The sequence below is a fragment of the Onychostruthus taczanowskii genome, unplaced genomic scaffold (genome assembly GCF_017590055.1).
Source record: "Onychostruthus taczanowskii isolate IOZ18803 unplaced genomic scaffold, ASM1759005v1 scaffold68, whole genome shotgun sequence".
In the NCBI taxonomy this organism is placed as follows: Eukaryota; Metazoa; Chordata; class Aves; order Passeriformes; family Passeridae; genus Onychostruthus; species Onychostruthus taczanowskii.
This window is the reverse complement of record NW_024504566.1, coordinates 2,015,819-2,042,232: the sequence shown is the minus strand read 5'-3', so window position 1 is coordinate 2,042,232 and position 26,414 is coordinate 2,015,819.

The following is a 26,414-nucleotide window of genomic DNA, read 5'->3' as shown; positions in this document are numbered from 1 at the left end:
ATTTGGTGAATTGTGTATTAGTCTGACCATGTGCTCCATGAGAACCAGCTATTGCACCAGTTTGGGATATACTTATCTACAAAGTACCACTACATTTAGAAATCTTAATAATCACACCAGAAGGAGTTTCAATAGAATTATAAAAATTCCATGAGAAGATGAAAAATTAATCTCAAGAGCCAGGTGTTGTTGTATGTTTCTTATGGAGAGATGCATTGTTTGTTGTCAGGTGCCATAGTACCAGATTGTCCTCTAGATTGCTACATATATATCCAAATTATAGTGCAATTCATGGCAGAGAAATAAAAACAAAAGGGACAAGTAGTAACAGAGGCAGCTTAATTAATAAAGCCCTAATTACAGATATGAGAAAGTTTTTTTAAGGGCAGAAACACCCTAGCAGTCCCTGAGGCTCCTTTCCTCCTCAGGATATGGCTGACAGTGCTCTGGGCAACACGTCAGGTGCCCTTCCACTCATCACGACCAGGACGAAGGACGTGAGCACCTACTGCCTGAGCCTTCCCTGAACACAGGGCAGTGCCTCCCTGGCTGGGGATTTGTGTGAGCAAAGCACTTGTGTTCTACTCCCACCCAAACCCCACCTCAAGGACACTGGATTGAGATGGAGAGGACAAAAGAGACAGCCAGTGTCCGAAGCGCATCTATAAATCCTGGTCACACCAGAGGAGAGAGAACATTTCTACTTGATCACCAAAGAGACTTGGTATTTTGAGAGATAAAAATTTTTTACAGCTCTGAAAGGGCAAACCCTGCAACATTTTCATTTTCTTATTTTTCATTAAATCTCCTCCACTTTCTGATCACATTCCAAATGATCAGAAACAAGAAGATACTAGTAAACAATATCTTTAATGAAAATGCAATTTCCTCTCATGTCAAAATGAAAGATAATCTGTGTAACTTTGGGGATTTGGTGGCCTTTCTATCAGAAAACGTCTTTTCCTCACATTAGCTAATTCAAGAGAACCTTCTGAATAGTCCTCCAGAGACAGCAGTTCCCTTTTATTGCATTCATCTGTCTTTCATGGCTTTGCTCTCATGAAAGATTAATAGCTGCAAAGGTCAAGGGCTAGTGTGAACATTTAGTCTGACCTGCATAGCATAGGCTATCAAATTTTACCCAGTAATTCTTGCACCGAATCCCATTAATTGGAGATAAAGCATCATATATCTTTTAGTAAGAAATGTTTTCTTGATTTAAAGGCTGCAAATTATGAGAAGCCTGCTCTATAAATTTTTTTCTGTGGTTTATTTACCCTGACCTGCAAATTTTCTCTAGAGCTTATTAAGATTTTTTTCAATGAAATATTTTACACTGGAGAAATTTGGATATTAGGAAAGGAGTGTAGTCCTTGAGCTTTATCTCACCATTTTAATTCCACAAAAGAAATAAAACAATAATCAGAGTGTCGTATTCCTCAACACATTAGACTATTAGACTCTTCTGGTTTGCTTTCTGGATGTACCTTTTTCCTCAGTATCAGGACAGCTGGGGAAGCAGGTTACTCATGTCACCTGTGTAGTGCTAGGCAATGGCAATGCTTCTTGTGATGTCTCAGCCAGAGCAGATGTTCTCAGACACACTGAGCTGGTAACCCCATCCTCACCACGTGCATGTTCCCTAACACCAGCAAAACCCTGCAATTTCTATCAGTCCTGTGATCCTACCTAAAAGTGCCATAAATCCCATTAGTGCCTCCTGTGTTTGGACTGTGGCTCTGGCCTCAGGAAACTCATCCATTGCTTTCAAATGAAGCACACAAAGTCAATCAATCTGGCAGAAGGTTACAGACTCGTAGGGGCAATCCGTTCACTTTCTGGAGAGGGGTTTGGTCTCAGCCTGCTGACAGATGGATGGCAAGCCTGAGAACCTCTGGTGATGTACAGCCTGAGCTACACAGATTAGTTTGACCTGCAAAACAGTGTAGCATACAGACACTGGCGTGATGATAGTACTGCCACAGGTTTGGATTACTTTACATCCTTTCCCAACAGATTCCCTTTCCCATGGACTAAAATTCAGTAACAGGAATTTATCAGAGTGGCTCTGACAAGGTTTTCTAACTAATTTCTTTCCTCTCCATAGTATAAACCATAAGCTTATAGATATAAGCAGCTGAAAGTCTCGAAGGAAACTTTTTTTCCAACAGATAGTTTAGATTCTATAAACTGAAGTTTCAAATTAAAAAAAAATATTTTGCATCAAATAATTTTCAATTAAATTAGCATAATTTCCTCTTTCAAAATAGCATAATTTGTTTGTGTATTTTTGAGATTTTTAATTTTGTAAATAGATTTTTATACATAGTCAATAATACAAAATACTTTTTCAAATAAATATACCAAGCAACTTTGCACTAAAACATTCTTTTATTGAAAATTTTTAAAGTTACTAGATTATGCAGTGATGCCAAAGTTCTAAATATTACAAGCACAATTTCTGACCTCACTATGACTATATTTATGTATTGGTAGAAGAAATCCAGAAACATAAATCTCACTAACTGTATCACTGTGGTAGAGGATAACATAAGACACTTCCTCCGATTCTTGCTCAGAGACTTTTTGGACAGACATGAGAACTCAAGCACACTCTTCACTTCTCCCCATCATACAAGGATCTTAGGGAAGATGTTCTCCTAATCCTGTCACCTCTGCTCATTGGCTAGCAGAGGGAGAATGAGTCCAGGTCCAAGTGCCCATGGTAATGCAGGATGCAACAGCAGAATGAGACACAGAACCTGTGAGTTCAGGAATGCAGGCACAAAATTCACAAATTTAGAAATAGAAAATTCACATTTAAAAATACCAACTCATATAAATTTTAAGCAATGCTTCATTTTGGCACTTTATGCATTACGTCTTTTTCTTCCTTCCTTCTTAATAAAACATTAAGAAACCAAAGATTTTGTAAAGTGCTGTGAAAACATGATAAATGAAAGTATTGTGCCAAAAGTGTTCGCAGCTGAATGCCACAGAGCAAAAGCAGATTGTAAATGATGACAGCAAGACCACAAGAGTGAGGTCTGGTGAGCCAGTAAACACATTTTGGTTACAGCCACAAACACACCAAACTTGTTTGGCCTTTCAGTTACACTGGCGCCTCAGATGACTTTGAATGGGAACGTTCCTTTATGACAGAGGTGCCAATAGCAAGAAAACTGTGTTCACTGTTTTGTAGATTGCAAGATAGGTGATGATCCTTGCAGATGTCAGGCAATGGTGACCAAATGGTGAGCAAAACTGAACACTGAAATGAATTCTCTGACATGCTGAAAATTGCTGGGACAGACCTCTGATTCAGCAGCAGATTTTCCTTTCTGTATCTGATACTCCTAACTGCTATTATACTGGACACATTCTCAGTCTATTGTTAATTTGAATGGTAGTTACAAATACAAGCATTTCCAAGAACTTCCTGTTTTTTGGCAGTTCAATTTTTTCCTCTTGTTAATGAGTTCAGTGGTTATTTTTACGGTGCTTATTGTCTCAACTTTTTAGCATCCTATTTGAAGACAGTAAATCATTAGACTTCATGCCCCATTCTAAAAACTTGTCATTCATATATGTGTGTTGTGGGATCCGGAATCCATAACATTCTGTTGAAAGAGCAAAAGCCTATGTAGCTGCCATCAATTTATTGGGAAGGCAGTGTTTGGCTGAACCAGAAAAAGGCTCCTTTTGATTCTCAAAGTACCAGCCGGAAGGCTGCTTCACTCCAGAAACAGAATTTTGAATCACAGTGCCTTGGCATAGGTCTTGGTGGAGGTTTAATAATGGGCTTCACATAGCAATAAGACTCCAGAACCTTCTCTGAATATTTCACCTAACTAGCACATGATGTTTTGCACAAATAATATCAGGGTAGCCCTGCCACAGACCTACTGGGCACAGCTGTAGGCACACAGTCTGCGGTGATTGGGAGTGGGGCTGGGGCTGAGCCTCATCCCAATGGGCACAGCTGTGAGCAGCAGGTGAGCAGCACCGACAGCAATGAGCCGTGGAGTGCCCAGGGGCACTGAGCAACCACCAAAGGGAGCAGAGGGCACACAGGGGCACTGCATGGACATCAGGGGTGTAAAAGGTTGGGCTAAAGAACAAGAGGAGTAAATGGTTGCAGCCTTCTGAAGTGGTGTTATGTTAGTCTGTCTGTGCAGACACTGATACCTGAAGCCTTCTGATGTGGCATCACACTGTATGGGTGAATGCTTAAAGCTTTCTGAAATTGTAAGGTGACCCTCTGTGTATTGTGGCTGTCTGGACTGCAACTTATACTGTGACACATAGAACAGGGATGTTGCAGCAAAGCCTGCCACTGCTCTCATTTATTCAGTTTCATTTTGGGAACTTTTTACATAATTTCCTACAAACTTGGCTTTCTGACATAATCCAATAATTTGAAGGTAGAAGGTGAGGGTGGTGTTGAAATTTACTGTTTATCCATGGAACTCACTGCTTTAGTCACAAAGATGACAATTACAAATCAAAACTAACAATTTGACTTACATATCTTACCAGATTATCACAATTATTTAGGAGATGGTTGTTCCATATTTTGTCTCTAACATCCAGAGCAGCATCACACTTGTCTTGAGTCAAATACCATTTTTGTAAGTGCAATAGCAACAGCCTATAAGGAAAACGCCATTTTCTTAATCTTTCTTTTATTATTTTAATCTTTCTTTTATGATTTTATTTAGACTTATACCATCCATAAGATTTTTACTTCTACTGCTGCAACTTAGAGCACTAAATAGCAGCTCTGACTCAAAGCTTGATGATCCTTCTCTGTGCTGTGCCATGGACTGTTTCTATTTAAGGCTACATGATGTCCTCATTGCAATTGTTTGTACAAAGAAACAAAAGTCGAAAATTGTTCCACTATTTTCAATTGTCTTTTAACATGTTTTTAGATCTGTAGGAGTACTTGATACTGGGTTGTTAAACACCTTCATATAAAATAACAAGGATTCATGCAACATTTGATTTGAGAACATTGGTTAAATTGTAGAAATAGTATAAAAAACCTGTCTGCTGAGATACAACAATTTTGTTTGTTTGTTCAGCCTACAGCAGACAAGGCCTCATTACTATCTTCAGGGCCTTCACAAGGTGGAGGGGCAGGTACCAATCTCATAACTCTCATGACCAGTGACAGGACTCAAGGAAAAGGCAAGAAGCTGAGTCAGGAGGGGTTTAAATTAGATATCCAGAAAAGGTTTTCAACCAGAGGGTGGTTGGGCACTGGAACACGCTCCCCAGGGCAGTGATCACAGCACCAGCCTGACAGAGTTCAAGAAGTATTTGGACAATGCTCTCAGACACATAGTGTGATTCTTGGGGTTGTTCTGTGCAGGGCCAGGAGTTCAATTTGATGCTTCTTGTGAGTCCACTCCAACTCAGCATCTTCTGTGGTTCTATGACATGACAAGCAGGCAGTTTGGTCAACAGATCTCTATAGTGTAGAAGGCATTTAGTCTGTTTTCAATCCATGAAGACAGGTTCTAAATGATATGGCCACTGACTGGATAATAACCATACACATCTTCTGTGTTGGTTTAGAGTTTAGATTTTCTAGAGCTGAAAGTGGCAGGAAAGTGATTATTCATACACATGACACAGAAGGCTCCTCATGACAGGTTAGTTCAATCCGCTACAAAATTACTTATTTTCTATTTTTTTCCCCTGAGAAAAACACTAGCCTTGAAAAAACAGCATGCTTTTGCCACACATGGGCATAAACATCTTACTGAAAGACATTCCTGGTACTAAGAGGCCAAACACAACAAGAGTCAACAGAAGAAGGTCAGACAAGTCAAAAGAAAAATGTAGCTTTTGAAAAAAATAGTCTAAAATCGGGACACATAATTATTTAAAGAAGTCATCACATCAAGTGATAAATTATCTGTCCACATCTGTAATCAAGATTGTATCCCTTTCAGTGCATGCTTCAACCAAAGACAAGCTGTAGGATCAGTTGCAAAACAATGAGACAAAACACTTCAGCCTGTGTTAAGGAGGACAGTTTTTCCGGGGCTTTCTTCTGTCCCTAAATGCTCATTATTCCTTTAAAAGCTGCTCAGTCTTTTATTTTCATATTTTGTAATTTTAAACAGAAAGGTGCTTGTTCAAAACTTTGGGTACCAGCCGTCACTCACAAACAATATTGCACAATAAATAAATAAAACACCCAACTTAAATGCAGCCTAGTAAAGCTATAAACTAATGTCTCATCCTTTTTTTACTTTATGAATACAGTTGTTTATTTGCTTTGTGCTCATGTCTCTTGGATTGGTAATACAGCACTGTTTAACACCTAGTTGGTGACATGACAGTGGGATGGAGTGCCTACTCAGTAAATTTGCTGATGACACCAAGCAGTGTGGTGCTATCGACATGCTGGAGTGAAAGGATGCTGTGCAGGGAGACCTGGATAGGCTTGAGAGGTGGTCCCATGTGAAGATCATGAAGATCAACAAAGCCAAGTGTAAGGTGTGGCACCTGGGTTGCTGCAATCCCAAGCACAAGTACAGGCTGAGCAGAGAAGGAACTGAGAGTAATCCTGAGGAGAAGGACTTGGAAGTGTTGATGGACAAGAAGCTCAGCATGACCCAGCAATGTGCAGCAGTTCAGAATGCCAGCCATATCCTGGTCTGCAGTAGAAGCATTGTGGCCAGCAGATTGAGGATTCTGGGATTCTGTCCCGCTGCTCCACTCTGGTGAGATCCCACCTGGAGTGTTGTATCCAGATCTGGGACTACCAACTTTAAAAAGATGTGGACCTGTCAGAGCAAGTCCAGAGGAGGCCCCAAAGAGGGCTGGAACACCTCTCCTATGAAAAGAAGGCAAGAGAGTTGGGACTGTTTAGCCTGAGGAAGAGAAAGCTCCAGAAAGAACTTAGAGCAATTTCCACAATGTAAAGAGGGCCTTCAGGAGAGATGGAGAGGAACTTCTTACAAGGGCATGTGGTGATTGGACAGGGGCAATGGCTTTGAACTGAAAGGGGGGAGGATTAAATTCTATATTAGGAAGAAATTCTTTACTGTGAGGGTGGTTAGGCACTGGAATAGGTTTTCAAGAGAAGTTGTGGATTCCCAGTCCCTGGAAGAGTTCAAGGCCAGGCTGGATGGGACTTTGAGCAACCTTGCCTAGTGAGTGGCATCCCTGCTATGGCGAGTGGGTTGGAACTAGATGGTGCTTAAGGTCCCTTCAAACTCAAACCGTTCCATGATTCTATGATAAATATTTTTTTCTATCTTCTTGACTTTCAGAGGGTTTCTTCTTTATTGACTGACTTTTGCTTGTTGTAGTAAGTGATGATTATCTCTTCCTGCTTGGTTTCTGCACATGCCAGCTTCATACAGGAAGGATTCTATTCCCTTGCCATGGGACTAGCAGTCCCAAATACAAGTTGTATTTGTTCTCCATCATAGCTTGCAGCTGGGAAAATCAATCCAAAGTGACTCCTAACAAACTGAAAATGGGTGATTGCTCCAGACATCAGTGCTTCAATAACAGCTTTTAATCTAGAGAGTCCTAGCTTCCAGAACTACATAGTTTGTCCATAAGACACTGAATTCACTTTTAAGAGGAGGTTTAAGACCAGAGAGGTCTGACAACTTGACCTAAAGCCTGAAAATTCCAGCTGAAAAAAAAAATTTAAAAAAAAACAGCACTGCTTCAGTTTTAAGCCAGTCTGATGCTTTTTGCTGCTTAACTCACTTTGCTTTCTAGCTCTGAGTATGGACAACACCTTGCATTGTGCTTTCTCGTGGGGTCCTGGTTAAGAAAAACATCTGATTTTGCACTGGGCTCTTCTCCTCAGTGTCATTTTGACAATAGACTACACAAGTGCTTTTTGAGTGTGAAAAACATAGCTCTTTGTGGGCAGAAGGTAGATTGAAGCAATGATGAGCAAAGCATAAATTCTTGTCTTTATTATCCAGGCCATCTATGGAGAAGCAAACAGAAATGCTGAGGCATATGGCAGGAACCAAGGCTGTCCTGGCTGGGAGGAGTTCTGCAAAGAGCACAGTGCACATTGCTTCTTCTGTGGAGGTGGCTGCATGGTGGGGGTGGAACAGTCCTTGTCATCCTTCCAGGACAAATCCTCCAGAAGCAGGCAGCTGTAGGCATGCTGTCCCTGCTCCAGTGTGCACCTCCCCACTGGACACCAGCACAGCAGGGCAGCCACAGAATCAGCCTCCAAGTCCTGCTTCCTAGGAGGTGATCTCTGGGCAAAGGCAGGGATGCGTTTGCCCAGCTGATCATTGACTTCACAGAGACAATGTGATTTTATAAACAAGGTGCATATCTGTTAGACTGCTCATGGCAGTGAGACATTTCCTATTCCTTTTCTATTTGCTTCCCCGAACAGAGATTTTTGTTGTCGTTGTTGTTGTTGTTACTAATTGGAGAGCAGTTCAGTAAATAAATATGAGCTTGTGACTCAAGCTCCACCAGTCCTCTGCAATGGGAAATAGGAGCTCTGAGCACTGAAGTGTCTATCACTCCTCCAACAGTCAGGACAGCCTCTTAGTCACAGTAACCAGTGGTATTTTTGACCATAGCACTGCTTTTTCTAAATACATCTGGGCTGTTTATCCGAGGCTAATCCCACCCAGGATCTGAGGAGTGCCACAGTCCAGCTACGTGCTGCTAATCCTCCAAGGGAAAGCGTCCCTGCAAGTGTTTAAGATGACTCCTCTCACTAGATTCTAACACTAGTGAGTGAGAGGCTTTCAGGAAGCTTTACAATGCTGTATCCCCCTGGGACATAGCAGGGACAGCCTGTGCAGGATGAATCAGCGCCATACGTCAAGTACTGTTTGTGTGTTTCAGAGTAACCAGGCAAAGTCTTTTAACTTTCCATCCTACAGCCCGAGCAGTACTTTCCTGAATGTCAGCCAGGAAAATTTTGTAGATTTGGCAGTAGGACTGTGGGAAGCCTGGTTGAAGACCAGCCCAGAGTGCTGGAGCAGAGGCTTTATATAAAGAGAGAGAATCCAAACACCTTCCTTTGTTTCATGCTACAAATGAATACAAATGGAGCCCTGAGATTGCAATCAGGCTCCATTGTATAAGCACAGGCCTTTCCATTACTCCATTACAGCTTTTTGGCATGAAGACCTTCATTATTTTTCAGCTGGAAAACTAATTAAAATGAATTCTTTTTTATTTATCGGAGTGTTAATGCTTCAGTTCTCAAGTCTCCGCTGGCTTCCAGCCATTTAATTTTGGTCCCTAGGGCAAAGCCTGACAAATTAAGATAAAGCCATTACTTAATGTTCCCCTCCTGAGAGAAAACAAGAAGTATTTCCTGTTCTTATTAGTTGCACAAAGTCAATTTCCATGGTAAAATTTCAGCATGATCAGAGCTTTTGCACCCAATAGCTCCCTCCTCCCGTGCTCCCCACTCAGCTGCAGTGGCCGAGGCAGGGAGCATTGCCAGGCTCCAGCTGGGCTTTCCTCAACACCCTGAAAACCACGAGATGAACAAAAGCTTTGCTCAGGGGCATGACCTTTGCCTTTGGAACCACCCTCTCCAGTACCTCCAAGGTACTTTTGCTTCAAGAGTGCTGTGCTTTACCTCCAAGGAGAACCCAGCTCTGGGGATCCTGGCCATGCCAAGTGGGTTAGTCAGAGCCGTGGTATGGGCACTGCCCAGTTCAAGCGCATTCAAAGCTGCCAAAATCCGCCTTCTTTTTTTTTTTTTTTTTTTTCCCCCCAGTGTGTGTATCACAAAAGTTCACGCACTTTTCCAGCAGCGTGTTGACTTAACCGGGACCTGTCCTCACCAGCTTTGGAGCCTGGTGCAACAGGTAACAAACAGCCCCTTCCCATGGCAACAGCTCAACGCCTGTGCACCAGGGCACAGGGAGGACTCCAGCGGCAAACGAGGTGCTGAGCCTCAGCTCAGGAAAGTAGCCAGCATGATGCAAAATGTTTAGAGGTGAAGCAGAAAAACAAACAGAAAGGAAACACAGCAAAGTATCGGCAGTAGTGAGGGGACAGGCAGAGAGCAGCAGCACCACTGCTTCCCTCCCCGTCAGTGTCCCTGGTACACACCTCACACCCCTTGGCCGCCAGAGCTCTGCCCAGCATTGCTCTTCATAACATTTAAACAAAGCTGACACCACTGAAGCCCAACTCCATAGCAGAAGCTCACCCAAATATTTTCATAAAGCCAGCTTGTTTAGGGAAAGCCTTGGCCAGACAAGGGCACAGCTTGCTGAGTGCTGCTGGATTGCAGTATATAAAATGTGTTGCCAGGTTTGGGACTGAGAGCAGATATTGCAAAATGTCTGTTGACTCCCTGGTAGCAGCACAGGGCTGGCACACTGGGCCAGGCTGTGCCAGTGCCCCGGAGGAAGGAATTTGTTCTGTGACCTCCCTGCAGGGTTGGGACACCTTGCTTCACAGGCCATGCTGGTGCAAGCCCTCGCCAGGAGCCAGAAGCATCTGGTGCAAGTGTCAGCACACCTCTGCTGTGCTGACATGTGCCAGGGCCAGCACCTTCTTCCCACGCAGGGACAGGCTCTGCCACTCAGCCTTCTCCCTCCCAGTCAAAGCGAGATCCTGCTGCCTGGCCGGGACTGCCCGGAGAGAACAGGAAAACACAGCCCTGAGGTGCTGCCAGCCAGGGCCACCGCTGGGGCTATCGGGAAAACACAGCCCTGAGCGCAGAGGGGAAGGCAGGGAGGAGATGGCTGCGCCACAGCAGCTTGGATTCGGGAGGGGGCAGCGCTGGAGCTCCGTGCTCCCGCGTTCCCGGGGCAGGCACAAACACAAACATCCTCGAGGGCAGATGTTTGGAAAGGAAGCAAAGCACGCAGCTCCACTTCTGCTAACTTATGCCAGACCAGGAAAGCAGCTGAGTGAGGCATGCAAGGAACAAAACCTATTCACCAAAGACCTTCACACTGTCCCAGTGAACAGCAATACACTCCCTGTTCACCTTACCCTCTCAAAATCAACTATTCTTTGCTGCTTTTTAAAAGTGTTACTAATTAAAAAATACACATTGGATTTAAATATGTTCTTTTAATTACTTTTTTTAAACTTCAGCATTTTCAGCTGAATTATTATTGTGTATTTACAGTTTTGTACAGACATTCATTGCACAATCTCAGGTTTTCTAATCTCAGCACAAATCTCTGATGGGTCATCTTGTCCTACCACCTATTCCTGAATTCCATACAGCTTGAACTGTACTGGGGGATATGCTGTTAAAGCAGCAGGCAAAGTTATGAAGATTGCAAAAAATGCATCCTGATACCATGTGAGATGATTCAATGGATTGAAACTCAGAAGTGAGCAATAGGGAGAGTCTGGAACACATTTTGTGCTAAAGTGCTTTGGATAGGTTGCTACACACCATTACAGAAAAACTGGTAACAGCCAGTGCTATGTGACAAACACTTCTTAAGTCAACATGATTCAAGTAGTCATTTTCACTAACCATACTGAGAATTATATTAAAAAGTGTTATCATTTTGAAATATTTTTGAGGAAGATATGAGAGGCCAGTTTTGCCAATAGCTTAAGCAGATGCAGTTACTGCGCACTTTTAAGTCAATAGGGAATTTGATCCCTTTTTAATTTTCCACATGCAAGCTTTAAAATCCCAGCTGTGGCTGTTGTCCAGGATAAGGTCAAAAAAAATACATGTTCTCTCTGTGTTAAAGAATTTTTTAAGGTATTTGTATTGAGAAATTCTTCTGCTTGCTTAGTAGGAAGGAGGGACGTGAATTTAGCAGAAAGGTAAGAGGTAGGATGTACTTTTTGAAGTCCCTTAGAAAATCACTACTACATCGTGTTACAATCCCCTGACAAATTCCATTTCCCATGAGTCCACAGAGTTTTACTGGGACTTAACTGTGGTTTTTTCCTTGGCTCCTCATACTCCCATAGGTCTGGATGTGAAAGCTGTGTGCATGTTAAGATCCCACTGCTCAAATGCTTGGGATCTGAAGGCAGGGTAGAAGCAGTGAGCTGATGGTAGAGAGCTGATAATGAAAGAGCAGTAATAAAGAATTATGTGAGAAGGAGAGTAGTGCAGCAGGCAGGAGCAGAGAGAGGCATGGGAAAAGAAAGGAGGAAAGAGGGAAATGAGCTGTCAGCAAGATGACTCATCTAGAGTGCAGGAAAGAGGGAAAACCTCATTTCTGGTCCTTATGGCTTCTCACACACTGTGTTGCACAGATTCTTAGTCCTTCCTCACCTCCACCCCTCTGTGCAGTAACACAGTTTAAAGAAGAAAGGTAAAATGCACTCCTGCCTTCTCCCATCTCACATAACACATGGATTGGCTGTAAAGATGCCCCACTGAGAGAACCCAGCAGAGAAATACCATTAGGTATTTCTCTATACATAATCACTAATTACTCAGTCCTGAGACAGATGCCAAGATGTTTTGCATTTGCACAGAAAGCCCCTGGGGAACCCTGGAGTAAAAAAATCAGCATTCAGTGGTGTTTGGGCATCCACAGTTTTGGCAGAGTTTAGGCAGCTGAACAGGAGAATTCAAAATCTTTTTTTCATCTTCCACATCTAGGGTCCATGTTAGAACTTTCCTGAAATGGCTCCAAACTTCCAAGTGTTTCACATTGCATTGCTAGCTGGTATTCCATTAACTCGGATGTTTATATAACATTAATATTAAACTATTTCAACCTGAGTTTAATAAAGACAGGTATTATTAACACTGACATTATTTTGCTTCTATTTACAGTTTTGATAAGAGAAGAGGCAAGGCCTGCTGGACTGATAAAAAGGTAAAAGCTTTTCTACCATCAAAATGCCACTTACAGCCCCTCTTAAATATATTATCCTTAGTTTTTTGTTCTGTAGAAAAATGAGGAAAAACGCGGTTGGGAATTCTGATGAATACATCCAAAGTCACAAGGGGGAAGAGACAGCACCTCTGTTTTGCCATCTTGGGAAGCCTTATATCCTCCAGGGACACAGTCTTCAGTAGGATCCAATATTTTATCATAGGATCAGGTGTTTAAATAAATCATTTTGTCTGAATTGCTGCTAGCCATAAAAGTTGAGATGATAAAACATATAACGAATATATCTACCTTACAGGAATTATGGTAGGACATGTAAGCAGTTTGCATGGGCAACCACAGGAGGAAAGACATAGTAAGTAGCCTTGGATGACAGAAAATTGTTAAGCACATTAACATCTACACAGCCTTGGATTCTCTGCTGTGGTGAATTGCATTTGATTTTTACATGGAAAGACAGCTAAAAGCTTTCACCACAGGCTTCTTTACCTCCATCTGGGGGAAAGGTAAGCTCCTAACATGGACAGATATGATGTTAAAAGTGTACAACCACACTGTAAATTGCACTACAGATTTAAAAAACAAACTAACAAACAAAAACAACAAAAAACCAACAGCAACAAAATAAAACAAACAGGCAGGCCCAATGTGCAGTATTTCTTGAAAGAGGTTAACTTACAGGAAAAGACATCTAAGGTCAAGATATGTGATTTATTGCTGAATAGTTTGTGGTCAACAGAAAAATGCACACATGAAAACATAAAGACATAAAATATGACACTGTCAAGTTCACTTTCTTGATTCATTTTGTCCTAGTACTTGTTTTCCCCAGGGAAGTTAGAAGTGAGTGGTTTTGTGGGTGGTTTAGAAAATTTAGAAATTATCTGACCACACAAACTCAGGTTTCAAATAATTTTCTCAAAGACATAGTGTTTTCCCTCATGATGCTTCTTTCTTTATACGAGGGATGCTTCTCTTTTTTTAGGTTGTAGTGTGGAGCTTAACATGGAGCAGGATCTGCAGCAGTGACCCTGCCACAACAAGGGCACTGTGAGAAGAAGATGGGTTAAACACCTTTCTGTACAAGCACAACCTGCTTGCTCCATGAGCAGCACAGGGTGTGCCCCCTGCACAGAGCACGGGCACTCAGGTGATCATAGTGCTCTGTGTGTCCCTGGTATAAAACCTTACAGTGCCCACTTATTGAATGGTGTGGACACTTCCAATTTCCCAGTCTTAAAAAGGTATAGGAGAACTGGGAAACAAGCAAAGAAATGCTACATGTATGATCCTAGCCATAGGGAATCTCTCCTGTATCAGGAATGAAGACACTTAAACAGACAAGCACAATTCAGCTTGAGAACAGAGAATACTGGTGGAGTTTTGATAATTGTTCCACAGTCACCAGTGATGGAGAGGATGAACAGGAAAATGCCTTCCTGAGCTATGAAAATGCTACTGCAGCTACAAGTTAGGGGGTTAGAAAGGAACTAGACAGATCACTGGAAGACCTCTAGAAGAAAAGGCCACCCATTTGAGAGCCCATCTGTCTCCATAGCTATTTTGTGCATTTCAAGCACTCCAGAAAACCCTATTTCTATATGAGGCCACAAAAAGCCTTATAGGCCTTATTATTTCAACATGCAAGACAAAACTTTTCCTACTCTTTGTATCTTCCAAAGCAAGCCCAGCAGAAGAGTGTCAAGATTGTCCTGTGCTAAACATCAAGGAGGGCAATGTGTTAACTGCAGGAGCTGCAGTAGGCACCCAGAGCAATTCAGAGAGCAGGAATTGACGACAGCTGGAAGCATCTGGGCTCTCTCCAGCTTCTAAATCCAAAGCTCTACCTGCAGTTGCAGGATCCAAATAGTTCAGTGGTGAATTCCTCCCTCTGGAAAATCCCCATCACGCAAACGGAAAGCAGTGCGTAGGTACACGCAGAGGAACACACCCGTAGAGGAATGATGAGATACTCACAAAGGTATTTGAAAATCTTTCTCCTTACATTTTTTATGGATACACAGAACAATCATTTTCCTCAGAATAAACCATTTGACAGCTTCTACTCTACATTGCAGCAGTGTGCATGCAGCTGTTGTCTTTGAACATTGGGTGTTTAGTCACGAGTCATATTTTCTGTCTTGTTCTTCTCTGCTTATAAAGAATCCTAGAAAAAATCACATGAGAAAGTGAATAGGTTTTATTTCTGTGTGTGCTCTACAATATACTTTCATGCATTTAAGCTAAATCAGGCCGGTTGATAAATAATGCTGATGAGAAGGATAACAGGAAATTGTTTGAATATTATGGATAAAATGAGTGACTGTAGAAAGTGAAGGCATTTAAGTGTTCTTATACCTTAACTGACATCCCATGAAGTAGCAGAGAGAAACTGTAGTAACTGTTCCTCTAACCCTGGTGCTGTTTTCTGACTGGTTGATTTAGATATCCATATAGGAAAAGAGGGCTCTATGATAATTGAATTAAGAATAAGCATACCCAGCAAGAGTTCATCACCTCCAAAAAAGACAAATTGGAGTGGTTTTTTTTTTTTAAATACATAATAATAATTGGTCCTTTGGTAAGCTTTTAATTAATGAGTTCTATTCATGGATCACCCAGGTGCCATAAAATTGCTCAAAGCTTGTCTGTTTGTCAAGTATGAACCCATAATGTTCTGGCACAAGCCATTTTGTCTCCAAACCAGCCCAGTATTTGCTTGAAAATCTCTGCCAATGAAAACCCCCTCTCCCTCAGGGCTCCCTGAACAGCTGTGTGCAGGAACAGGACACTGAGCTTCCAGGGAAAGCTCCCGCTGAATGCTTTCTGCAAAACTAAGGCAGCTTTAAAAGAAAACTGGGAAGTCCCTGGAAGGGTGATTCCCACCAGCAGCTCCTCTGAACACACAAACACAGCTTCAACAAAATTCAGTCACTGCTGTCACCCCTCCAGCAGCACTGCCGTGACTCCCACCATCTGCAGCAGAAACCCAAGCGGCAAAATATGGTAACAAATGATCACATGCATTTCAAGAGGAGCAAAAATATTAAATATAAGACAAAGCACATTGAAGACCAAAGTTTCACAGTGATGGAAAAAAATTATTGCAATGTATGAAACCCATGAATCATTTTGAGATCTTCAGTCAGATAGATAAAATATTATTATTATTATTTCATGTAAGTAATGATCACATTGCATTTGAAATAGCTTTGTAATTTCCTGTCTGATGCTACCTTTAGGTCTCTTCTATATTACTGCTTTTCAATTATCTTTTATTTTTCTTCTTGAATATATATGTTTTGAATTATTTTCTCATCTGATGTATCAGCCCACTCTTCAGATTGAATCTTATTTTTATATTTCCTACCCACATTTCTAAAGTTAGGAGTTTATTGCTTTGTAAAGCTGAAAAAAAAGTAAATAAATAACAAAAATAAAATAAAATAATGTTCATGTCATGTCTTTGTATTATTTATACCTGAAAACACATAGTCCTTGCTACAAGCACTTTTAAATATCTTAGGGCCCCAATTCATTATTATGCACATATCTGTGCATTCAGATTGGAAAGAAAACCAAAGATACCCAGATTTTATAATCATATATTGCTGTCTAAAAACCCTTTGAATTGCAAGGCATATTCATGCTGAAAGGAGGGGGTAAAATCCACCTCTGCCAGGTTAAGAGATGGAGAATTTCAAGGTCAGGCTTGCTCCTGGAAAATTTTCCAGCATTGCTGTTTACTCATTGCAAAATTGCAATTGCAGAGCACAACCATAAAGTTTAGAGGGATGAACCGGTAGAAAAATCAGAAGCAATGGCAAGAAACCCCTGAAGAGGAAGGTGAGACCTCAGAGCAGAATCCAGGCAGTGTGGATGGAATGGAAAGGCAGTGTCCCAGGCAGCACCAGCCACCAAGGGGACCAAGGCAGCTCCTTGGCCACCAGCTCTCTACATCATCTCAAGCAAAACCAGCCCTGAGTGACCACACAGCCTGACTGCTCTAAACCTGCAGATTCAGACACTGGAGAGTTCACCTAACAAGCTTCCCTTGGCTGCAGGACACATGACAACTACTGCATGGAAAAATCTGGAACTTCCTTACCTCTACATGCAGCACCTTCATGTAGACTTCAGTGAGGTTGTACACAACCAAACCTGATTACAAATCTTACAGGGACTTCTCCATTGCTTGATACACTTGGCATTATCATCATAACATCACCAAGCTTGTGGCGTGACTCTTGGGACTGTCCTGTGCAAGGTCAGGAGTTGGACTCAATGATCCTTTTGGGTGTCTCTCAGCTCAGGATATTCTGTGATTCTGTGACCCCATGGTTCATCCCTTCGGTCACTTTGCAGGCTGAGCTACACTGCTCATCTCAGCAAAAATTTAAATGTGCTTTTAAAAAAATCATTTCCATTTAACTGGTAGGGACTGACCTGTAACTTGAATTGTTTTACTATTTCTATTAGTTAAAAAGACAAACAAACAAAAAGAATTTTTTTTTGTTTTCTCTGCACGGTTTATTTTCATCTGGGTTTTTTTTAATTAAAATTAAAAATATGTATTATCACATATACATAGATTTAAAAACCTATAACTTTTATAATATGCATGCCATTGCAAGAAGATGGTAAATAGCCCTTCAAAGCAGAAATTTTATTAAAACATTTCAGAGGCTATTAAACTGACTGTCACACTCTCCTGTCTGTGCAAGGATGATGAGCTATACAATGAATTGCCTGCCTGCCTGCTTCTCAGTCATTTTAAGTGAACTGAGGCTGGGATGGGCTATTTGCCTTTCTCAGGTTAATTTTTGCTTTGTTTTCATCAATCCAACAATTTCTGTGTATTCTTTTATTCTCAAGGCCACAGCTTCCCTAAAGTAGGGTACTAATTTAGTAGCACCAGAAAGAAGTTCTAAAAATCCAACTGGCTCTCCTGGGAATCACTGCAGAAGTTTAATAAGCCACAGTTTTCTCTTACTAATCAAAAATAATACTTGGCACATGATATTTGCCAGCTGTTGTACATTTACTGGTTTAAATACATTTTTTATTGTCAATGAAGCACTAGGAAGAACCCATTCATAGCCTTATTTGGATTAAACTTTACACCACGCCATATCAGATCTCTTTTTTATTTGCATGCCTATTTGCTTTGTTCACTCACTTTTATTGGACCCAGATATGAGCAGTGTTCTTTAATCAGTACAAGTCATTATATGCTTGGAAAAATCAGATTTATTTCTTCTGTGGTGTGAGACATTTTAAAATATTTGCAAGTCAAAGTGTTGACACAAGACTGTCTCCCCACCCCAAAAGAATTGCAAACCCTGTTTGTAATTAATTTCCATATCTCACAGGCTATAAAAACTGCCACACACTGCAGCTCCAGGATTTCTAAGGTGTACATTATTTGGCTTTGCATGGAAAACTTGCAGCTGCAAATCAGTCACATTTTAGCTATAAAAAATTCAACTGCTCAGCTTTATACCAGGTGAAATCCCCCGCCCCCCCCCTTTCAGTGAGCTTTTATAACAAGACTCTGCACACTCTCCCTGCAGTCCCTCACTGAAGAACGACAGGTTCTTCATCTGCAGCAGATGCAGCAGCACTGGGAGGAGCTTCCTCCTCGCACGAGGACTGGGCACCTGCCCATTCCTGGGCTGCAGTGTCCTGCCCTGCACCCTCAGCTGATGCCAATATCCTGCTTCTGCCATGAGAAGCAAGGCTTCAGGCCTTGATCCTGTCACTTGCCCTGATATTCATCTCCAATAATCCACAGGAGGGGCTCAGGTGTCTCTGTCCCTCCTGTCTCCCTTGGGAATGGCTCCTTCCCCACCCACCTGGAGCTGCCTGGCTCCTACTAACATGGTACAAGGGGAGCCCAGCATCTGTTTGCTCCATTTCTGCCAGTGCCTCAGAGGCAAAGCTGCTGCATTCATGTCCTTCCTCATGTTTGTTAGAAGTGTCTGTGACAGCAAACCCTCAGTACCCAGTAACTGGGAAGATGCTGGGGGCACACACTCTACAGTAGGAGCAAGGGGCTGATGTTGGAGTGTTTGTAGACTTATAAACACAACAGTCCCACAGACTAAACAGGACTGAACAGAAGTACCAAGGCCAACCAAAACTTCAGGTTTTGAGATTCCAGGTCTAGCATCCTAAGTGAGTTTCTTTCCATTAGTGATGACTGATTGAAGAGTGATTAGTAATGATGAGAAGAAAAACAAATGTGTTATTTTAGCTCAGTTCAGATCCCAAACCATCACACCTGCTCACAGAGCAAAGGCCTCAAGAGAAGTACAGAATTCAGAGTACATTCTCCATTGTATCTGTGTACACAAAAATAACATTCAACCAGAACAAAGAAGAAGACACTGAAAGGGTGTTTAGCAAACTTCACAGTACCATATTCTTCATTTTGAGTATAGGGGCTTATGATTTTATAGACAAGGCTCTTTCCTGTGAATGCAACTGCAAATATGTGGGTGAAAGTAGCTACCCTGTCCAAGTCCCTGATGTTATTCATTCACAGTGAAAGATCTGTAAAAACATTGTGCTTTTCCAGAAAGTCTGGATCAGTCAAGGTAAGTGTAACACATTAATGAGAGTCAGACAAGTCTTGCTGTCTTGTGGTTGTTGGAGAAACTGGACAATGGACTAACCATATTTATTCCATGCAGTTACTGTTGCTCTTAGAGCACAGCAGTGCAATGTGAGCTGCTGTAGCAGTGTGGCCTGAAAACAAAGCCAAGATGACCTGGTAAAAGACAGGGTCCTCCTCATGCCCTTGACCAAAATCCTAAGCTGGCTTGTCATTGGCCTTGCAGTGACAGTCACAGGGGAAATTCTCAGTTGCCAGCCATCTGAGAGCATCACCATATAAAAATATTACTTTTCACAAGAGATCATTTCTGGTCCACTCTTCCAGATCTTCCCAAGATATAAATGACATCTCTTGAGAATAAGGAATCAAAAATTCTCATCTTCTCTGTCACTAAGCAGAGAATTAGCAGCCTTGCCCAGCCCCCCAGTGACTGATCCCCTTGCCACCAGGTCCCATGACATCTGAGAAGGCTGATGAGAAAGTGGGTGGGAAGTCCATATGCCAGCCCACCAGTCTGATGTTACTATCAGTGCCAAATCTTATTTCCTTGAAGTTTCCTTCAGAAAGTTCAAATGGGAGGCTGCAGAATCTGAAATATTTCTAAATTACAATTTTCTGAATCAAGGCCTGGAAAAGCAGTGACCTTTAGCATTGCTTGTTCTTGGATGTGCCTTGCTCTTCCCTTTGTCAGTGGTCTATTTGGGTATGTGAGAGACCCATGGGAGACACATATGCAAAGAGCCTTTAGAAGGCAAGCTGTGAGAGCAAGGGATATGACTGATGAAGTGTCATGTGTGAAAACCAAGTGGGTCTTTAAAATTGGCTCTTTCTAACACCAGATATGATCTAAATGTAAAAAATGTAGAACAGAATCTTTCTTTTGTTGAAGGCTTTCCAAGAGATAGGATTTTAAAAGGCCACCAGTATCTTCTTCTCAAAATGTTCCAGACTGGGATCCAAGACTAATGGCTCAATCTGATGCAATTTGGTGACCTGCACTGTGTAAACACTTCAAACTGACTGAAACTGAGGATCAGCAATCTAGGACAGCCTATAAACTAGTTGTCAGATAGCTCATCCTTTATAAGCTGGTAAAATGTTCCCTCACATAGTCTTGCTTTATTCTCTTTCCTTTTCCCTGAAGTAGCAGTGACAGAATAACATCAATTCATATTTGCAGAATCAAATAATTATTTGGGTTGGAAAAGACCTGTAAAGAGGATTGTGGAAACTGGTGTGGGGCTTTAGAGGGGTGGCATGTGTCTGGCCATATCAGCTGTGCATGACAGCATGGCCACAGCAGTGCCCCCAGCTCGGTAGAACTGTACAGTCACCAGGGCATGCTGAAAACACTGGGGTGTAGCCCACTTGAGTTCCTATTTCCTCTTTAAGAGGAAAGAAGTACGGAAGTAAAGGGAAGGTAAAACAGCAAATTACAGATTATATTTGCCAGATTAGAAGAAATTCCTTAATTTAGTAAACACATTTTTCTATAATCTAATTTGAATTTGGGTGACTTGATGAAAAGATAATATTCAAGAGCATCTGTTGTATGTTCTGCCTCTCTTTGTGGTATATTTTTTCAGAAATGCAGGTTTAAAGACAACTTAAGATATATAGTAGCATTCCCTTGGCTGCTTAGTTGTGCTTGATACATGCAGCGTGCTATATGGAAATGCACACAAAACCAACACATAAGGCTCTCCACCATCTAGCTCTAATTTTTTTCATGCTTCCTCAATATTGAGAAGGAAACTGGAAAATCTTTGATCTGCTCCATCATTTTGCTCCATACGGTGACACATGCTGATCCTTGTAGAGTGTATCAGTAGAACTGGTTCAAATGATTGAGTGATTTTTGTTATTGAAAGTAAGATAAAACCTTCTAATTTTTCTTTTATCTTCCAGTCCATTAATAAAACTGGGTAGGCTTCTTGTGGATTGGCAAGAAAATGAAGCACAATGAAACCTTCCATTTACTTGGAATTCATTTTGCAACTAATGATCTTGAAGCCCCAGACTGACATGAAGCTTGGATAGCAAAGGAAGGATTTTTATTCATTCACAAGGAATTCACAGTCCTAAGGATTACTCATGATTTGTAGTGCACCTCACAGAAATGAGAGCTTCAGTTGGAGCAGTATCTTCCTTTACTTACTGCTATCACTAAACCAGTGCCATATTTTTTTCCCATGCTGATACAGGGAGCTATAGCAAAACCTGAATGTGCCTTCCGTCCCTAGCTGCCCCTGTATTACCCTGGAAAATGCCTGGGCAAGCAGCCTGGAGTGGCAACCTGCTGCCAGAGCTCAGTTGTCTTGCGAAGGCTTTCTCCAAACCCTCCCAGTCTGCTTATCTCAGCTGCATCTTTCCTGTGCCAGGACCACTCTCAGCCAGCCAGCCAGCTAGGGACAGTCCCAGGAGAAGCATTTCTGAATTATTAAGAGTGCAAGGAAACCAAAATAACGCAGGAAACTTTCTGTGAGCATTTAAATGCAAAAATATATGTTAGACCTGGTCTGGTGCTACAGATATTTCACCTGCAATACTGCATCCAGCTCTGGGGCCCTCAACACAAGAAAGACATGGACCTGTTGGAACAACTCAGAGGAGGGACACAAAGATGATCAAATGCCTCTAGGATAGGAACTCCTCTCCTATGAAGACAGGCTGAGAGAGTTGGAGCTGCTCATCCTTGAGCACAGAAGGCTTCAGTGAGACCTCAGAGTAGACTGTCAGTCCCTAAATAGATCCTGCAAGAGAGATGGAGAGGGACTTCCTGCAAGGGCAAGTAGGGATGGGACAGGGGAGAATGGCTTAAAGCTGAAAGAGGGGAGGTTTAGATTAGATATGGAGAATAAATTCTTATTTAGAGGATGGTGAGATGCTGGAATAATTTGTCCAGGAAAGTTGTGGATGACCCATCCCTGCAATGTTCAAGGCCAGGCTAGATGGGAGCTCTGAGCAACCTCCTCTAGTGGAAGGTATCCCTGCCCATGGCAAAGGGGAACTAGATGATGTGTAAGGTCCCTTTGAGCCCAAGCCATTCTGTGATTCCATGATTCCATGTGTGTATGATTCTATGACTCTCTGAGCAAGGCATGTGCTTTCAGACAGATGTTGCTATTTCTGATAATACTGCTTGGAGCCTTCCATAACTCTGTTTTTTTTATATCACTAAAACAAAGTGACAAACTAGTAACTCTGAGCTCTTTAAGGGAAAAGAAATCACCCAACCCCTCTGCTGCCATTGGAGTGTTTACAAGGAAGTGGTTAAAGTGAAGAGTGGTGTCCAGGCATACTGCTGCTACAGATGGAGCCTCCAGACACTGCTAATGACAGGGATCATGTTGCAAGCAAGTGCACACACATTTAGCAAAAGCAAAACATTGCCCTTGAGTAATACTGTACTTAGAAAATAAATGTGTCACAGAAATCACTAATTTTAAAGCAGGAAGGAATTCCATGTATTTCTCAAAATTGCAACAGAGGACCTGTGTTCATGGATACACATTGACACAGATACACAAGTTATGAAATGCAGTTAATTCTGCCCTTACTCATTACTGGACTAAATAACACTGATATACTTGACCCACATTCAGAAATTCTCATCCATTATCTTAACTTTTTAAAATTCACTTATTCAACTTAAAATGAAATGCAACATTTCCTCCTCCTCATTTGGCAGACATTTTGGGTGAGCTGGTAGAGAGCAAACAGCCATATATAATAGGGTTATTTAATCTTTTTTTGTGAGAAAATTGTAGTTTTACAGCAATCAATGCTAAAAATGGCAATAAGTCAAAATATTAAGATGTAATGTGTGACCAGAACTCAGTATATTAAGATTCTCCATAGAGTTTATGTGTTTTACTTTAGTCTGCTTCACAGTAATGTTAACCACCAGCATTCTGCTATTGAATCTGGGACACTGACTCTGCCAGAAAAACTTCTGATTCACACTGCTGTATAAGGAAATCATATTATCTATTTCTTCAGCAGTTACTATGCATGACTATATACCCCTTTCTGATAAAGCCATTCTTCAGCCAAGAAATTTCTCCCTTCTCTGCTCCAGATAATTTTTCTGATACTATTTCTGCTGATCCCTTTAAAATTTATGTTCATTGATGACAAAGATACCCAAAAGGATCTTTCCAAGGAGCTGGTCAAGAGAAAACCCAAAAATCTGCTGTGGAACAGAGGGCAGCAGCTGGAGATGTGCAGCAGCTGTGTTCTGCATGGCTCTGCAGGGGGACTGGAAGATTGTGCTGCTATTGCTGTTTTTGTGGTGGAATTTTGTGAAGTCTCCTTTTTAAATGGTTTTGCTAGTCACTGATGCTAAGGAAAGAAAGTTAAAAGCCATCACTTACACATAGCATCTCTCTACCAGAAGAAAGATTTTAAAGCTATGGACTAAACAGAGAGCCTCCCATCTGGAAAGTAATATCTTACTGGAACAAACAATTGTAACAGCTTATTTATTCTACTTTCATAAGACAAACACATTAATTAAAATCCCAAAGAGTTTAGGGAATATTTTACTATTACATTTGACTGTGAAGTAGGAAGAAAGTAAAGTCAGCAGCAGAATCTGTGGGCAATATTCTCAAACAAGCACTTTGAAGCAAAAAGCATATGACTCACGTCCTGCTGAAAAACTGGTCCTTCCCTCCTGGGACACCACCACTGATGTTGTTGCAGCTGCTTCCCTGTGACATTTTCTGGAGCATTGCTTTACTCCTGATAGAATAGTTCTGCTGCATTTGTGGTCAGGCTGAAGTGCCTGCAATTTAAAATGTGAGAGCAACAGAGGAGTCTTTGCAAACTGTGTCACCCAGCTTGGGGCACCAGGAGGAATCCAGCCAGAGAACTTGGAAGGCCTCATTCATGTGTCTGGGCTGGCAGGGCAAGTGTAGGAAGGCTTCTCTCCAGGAGGAGGCTCCTAGCTCTTTTTGTCCCAACACAGATTTTACCTACACACTAATTTTCAATCAATCTTACCAGGCTCAATAGAATTTTTACCAGCATGTCATGAAGAGATGCTTAAATTACCATATTCACTGCAGATAGAGAGGAAAAAGCAGAAATGTTTATATCTGTGTTGGAAGGCTGGGAAACAGCAAACACTCTTGACTTAAAGAACAGAAGGGGAGAAAGAAATTCACGTTTATGAGACTTGAAATGTTAGTGGAAATTGAAAATTAGTGGAAATATTGACAATTTTTGGCAAAAAAATAAATGGATTTTTTAGATCCTTTTTCACTTTTTTCTTGGTGCCATGGCAGAGATGCCATTTACTAGATCAGATAGCTCAGGGTCCCATCCAAACTGGCCTTGAACACTTGCAGGGGTGGAGTATCCACAGCTTCAACATTTGGTCAACATGTTTCTGTCTCACCACCCTCTGAGTAAAGAAATTCTTCCTTACATCTAAGCTAAACCTGCCATTTTTCAGTTTAAAACCACTGTCTCCCTTGTCCTGTCACCATCTGCCCATCCAAAAATTCTCTTTCCCTCCTTATAAGCCCCCTTCAGGTACTGGAATGCCATGTGAGGTCTCCCCAAAGCCTTCTCTTTTCCAGGCTGAACAACCCCAGCTCTTTTGGTCTGTCTTCATAGGGGAGGTGCTCCAGCCCTTGGATCATCTCCTCTGTCTTCTAAAGTAATTAATGTATATTGTATTTCCACCTCTAAAGTTCCAGGCCTTCAAGGAGAACAAATGACCAGCCCTTTCAGTCAGATTTGGAACCAGATAATGTACCACACAGCACGAGAAAAAGCTGCACTTTGTAGATGTCCTGTCTTATACATCACTGCATTGATGTGACACATTCTACAAGACAGTAGAGCTAAAATTTTTTTTTAAAAAATTTTTGTCCTGTGAGAACAATTGCCACTGCAGGAATACAGACAGGACAATCTGAAGACAGGAAAGATTCTTCATTCTCACACAAACATTTCTGTGCAGGTGATCTGGCTGATGACACTGAGTGCTTGCTCTACAAATCTGGAGCAGGAGACCCACGGGTGACCAGCTACACCTTCCTTCTGTTTGGGGCACAGCTACTGCTCAGCCACAGAATGCCTGACAAAGTGTCATTTCACATCACTCACTGAGAGTACCAAACCAAAGCAGAAATGATGACCAAATAAAGGATTTAGGAACAGTCTGAACATGGTCCAAATATCCAGGTAAGAACATTTAACAAACAGAACATCTAGCAAACTGTTGTTACTTGAAACCCTAAAGCAATCTTTAATCTCACAGGAAAGGGAAAAAAAAAGCAAGAGAAAAAAAAAAAAAGTCAATTATTAGCAGGCATGAGCAGCATAATAACTAAGAAGACAGTATTACATCAAAACTGCCACAAACTTATTTGGTTCCTGAAGCAACTCTGCTGCCATCACCATAAGCCAACAGCTACTTCAAGGACCTAAACTTCATTCCATGGCTTCTTTGAACAATTTAAAGTAGTAGAAGTCCCAAATATTTTACAGGATTGCATCTAAACTGGACTTCTGAAAAATAAACTGAGATCAGACTAACAATACTGCTGTTCAAGAAGGAGAAGTACAAGAATTTCAAACCACACCTCTGGGTTTTGCAAGGCCATGTTAATTGTCACCATGAGGCTGGATTCCTCACCTTCAGGGTTTGCTTGCTGGCCATTTCAGATTAAAGTAAATTTTGGCCAAAGTCCTGAGTGTGCCTCCTTTTACAGCTGTGATTCAGATGGAAAGTAGATAAAACCTGCTAGATTTATCTAGTCTTTGTTCATTAAGATACTGTACAACAGTCACTAATGTTTTTAAAGATGCACCTTCTGTGAAATGTTGCCAAAACAAACCTATACAGCACACAAAGGCAGGTAAATAACTCCACATTTTATCTTGCTGATAATCAAATTAGGAAGGATGTTTAAACAGTAAATGTACCTAGAACAAACTTAAATGGCAGTGGCTGTAACACAGGA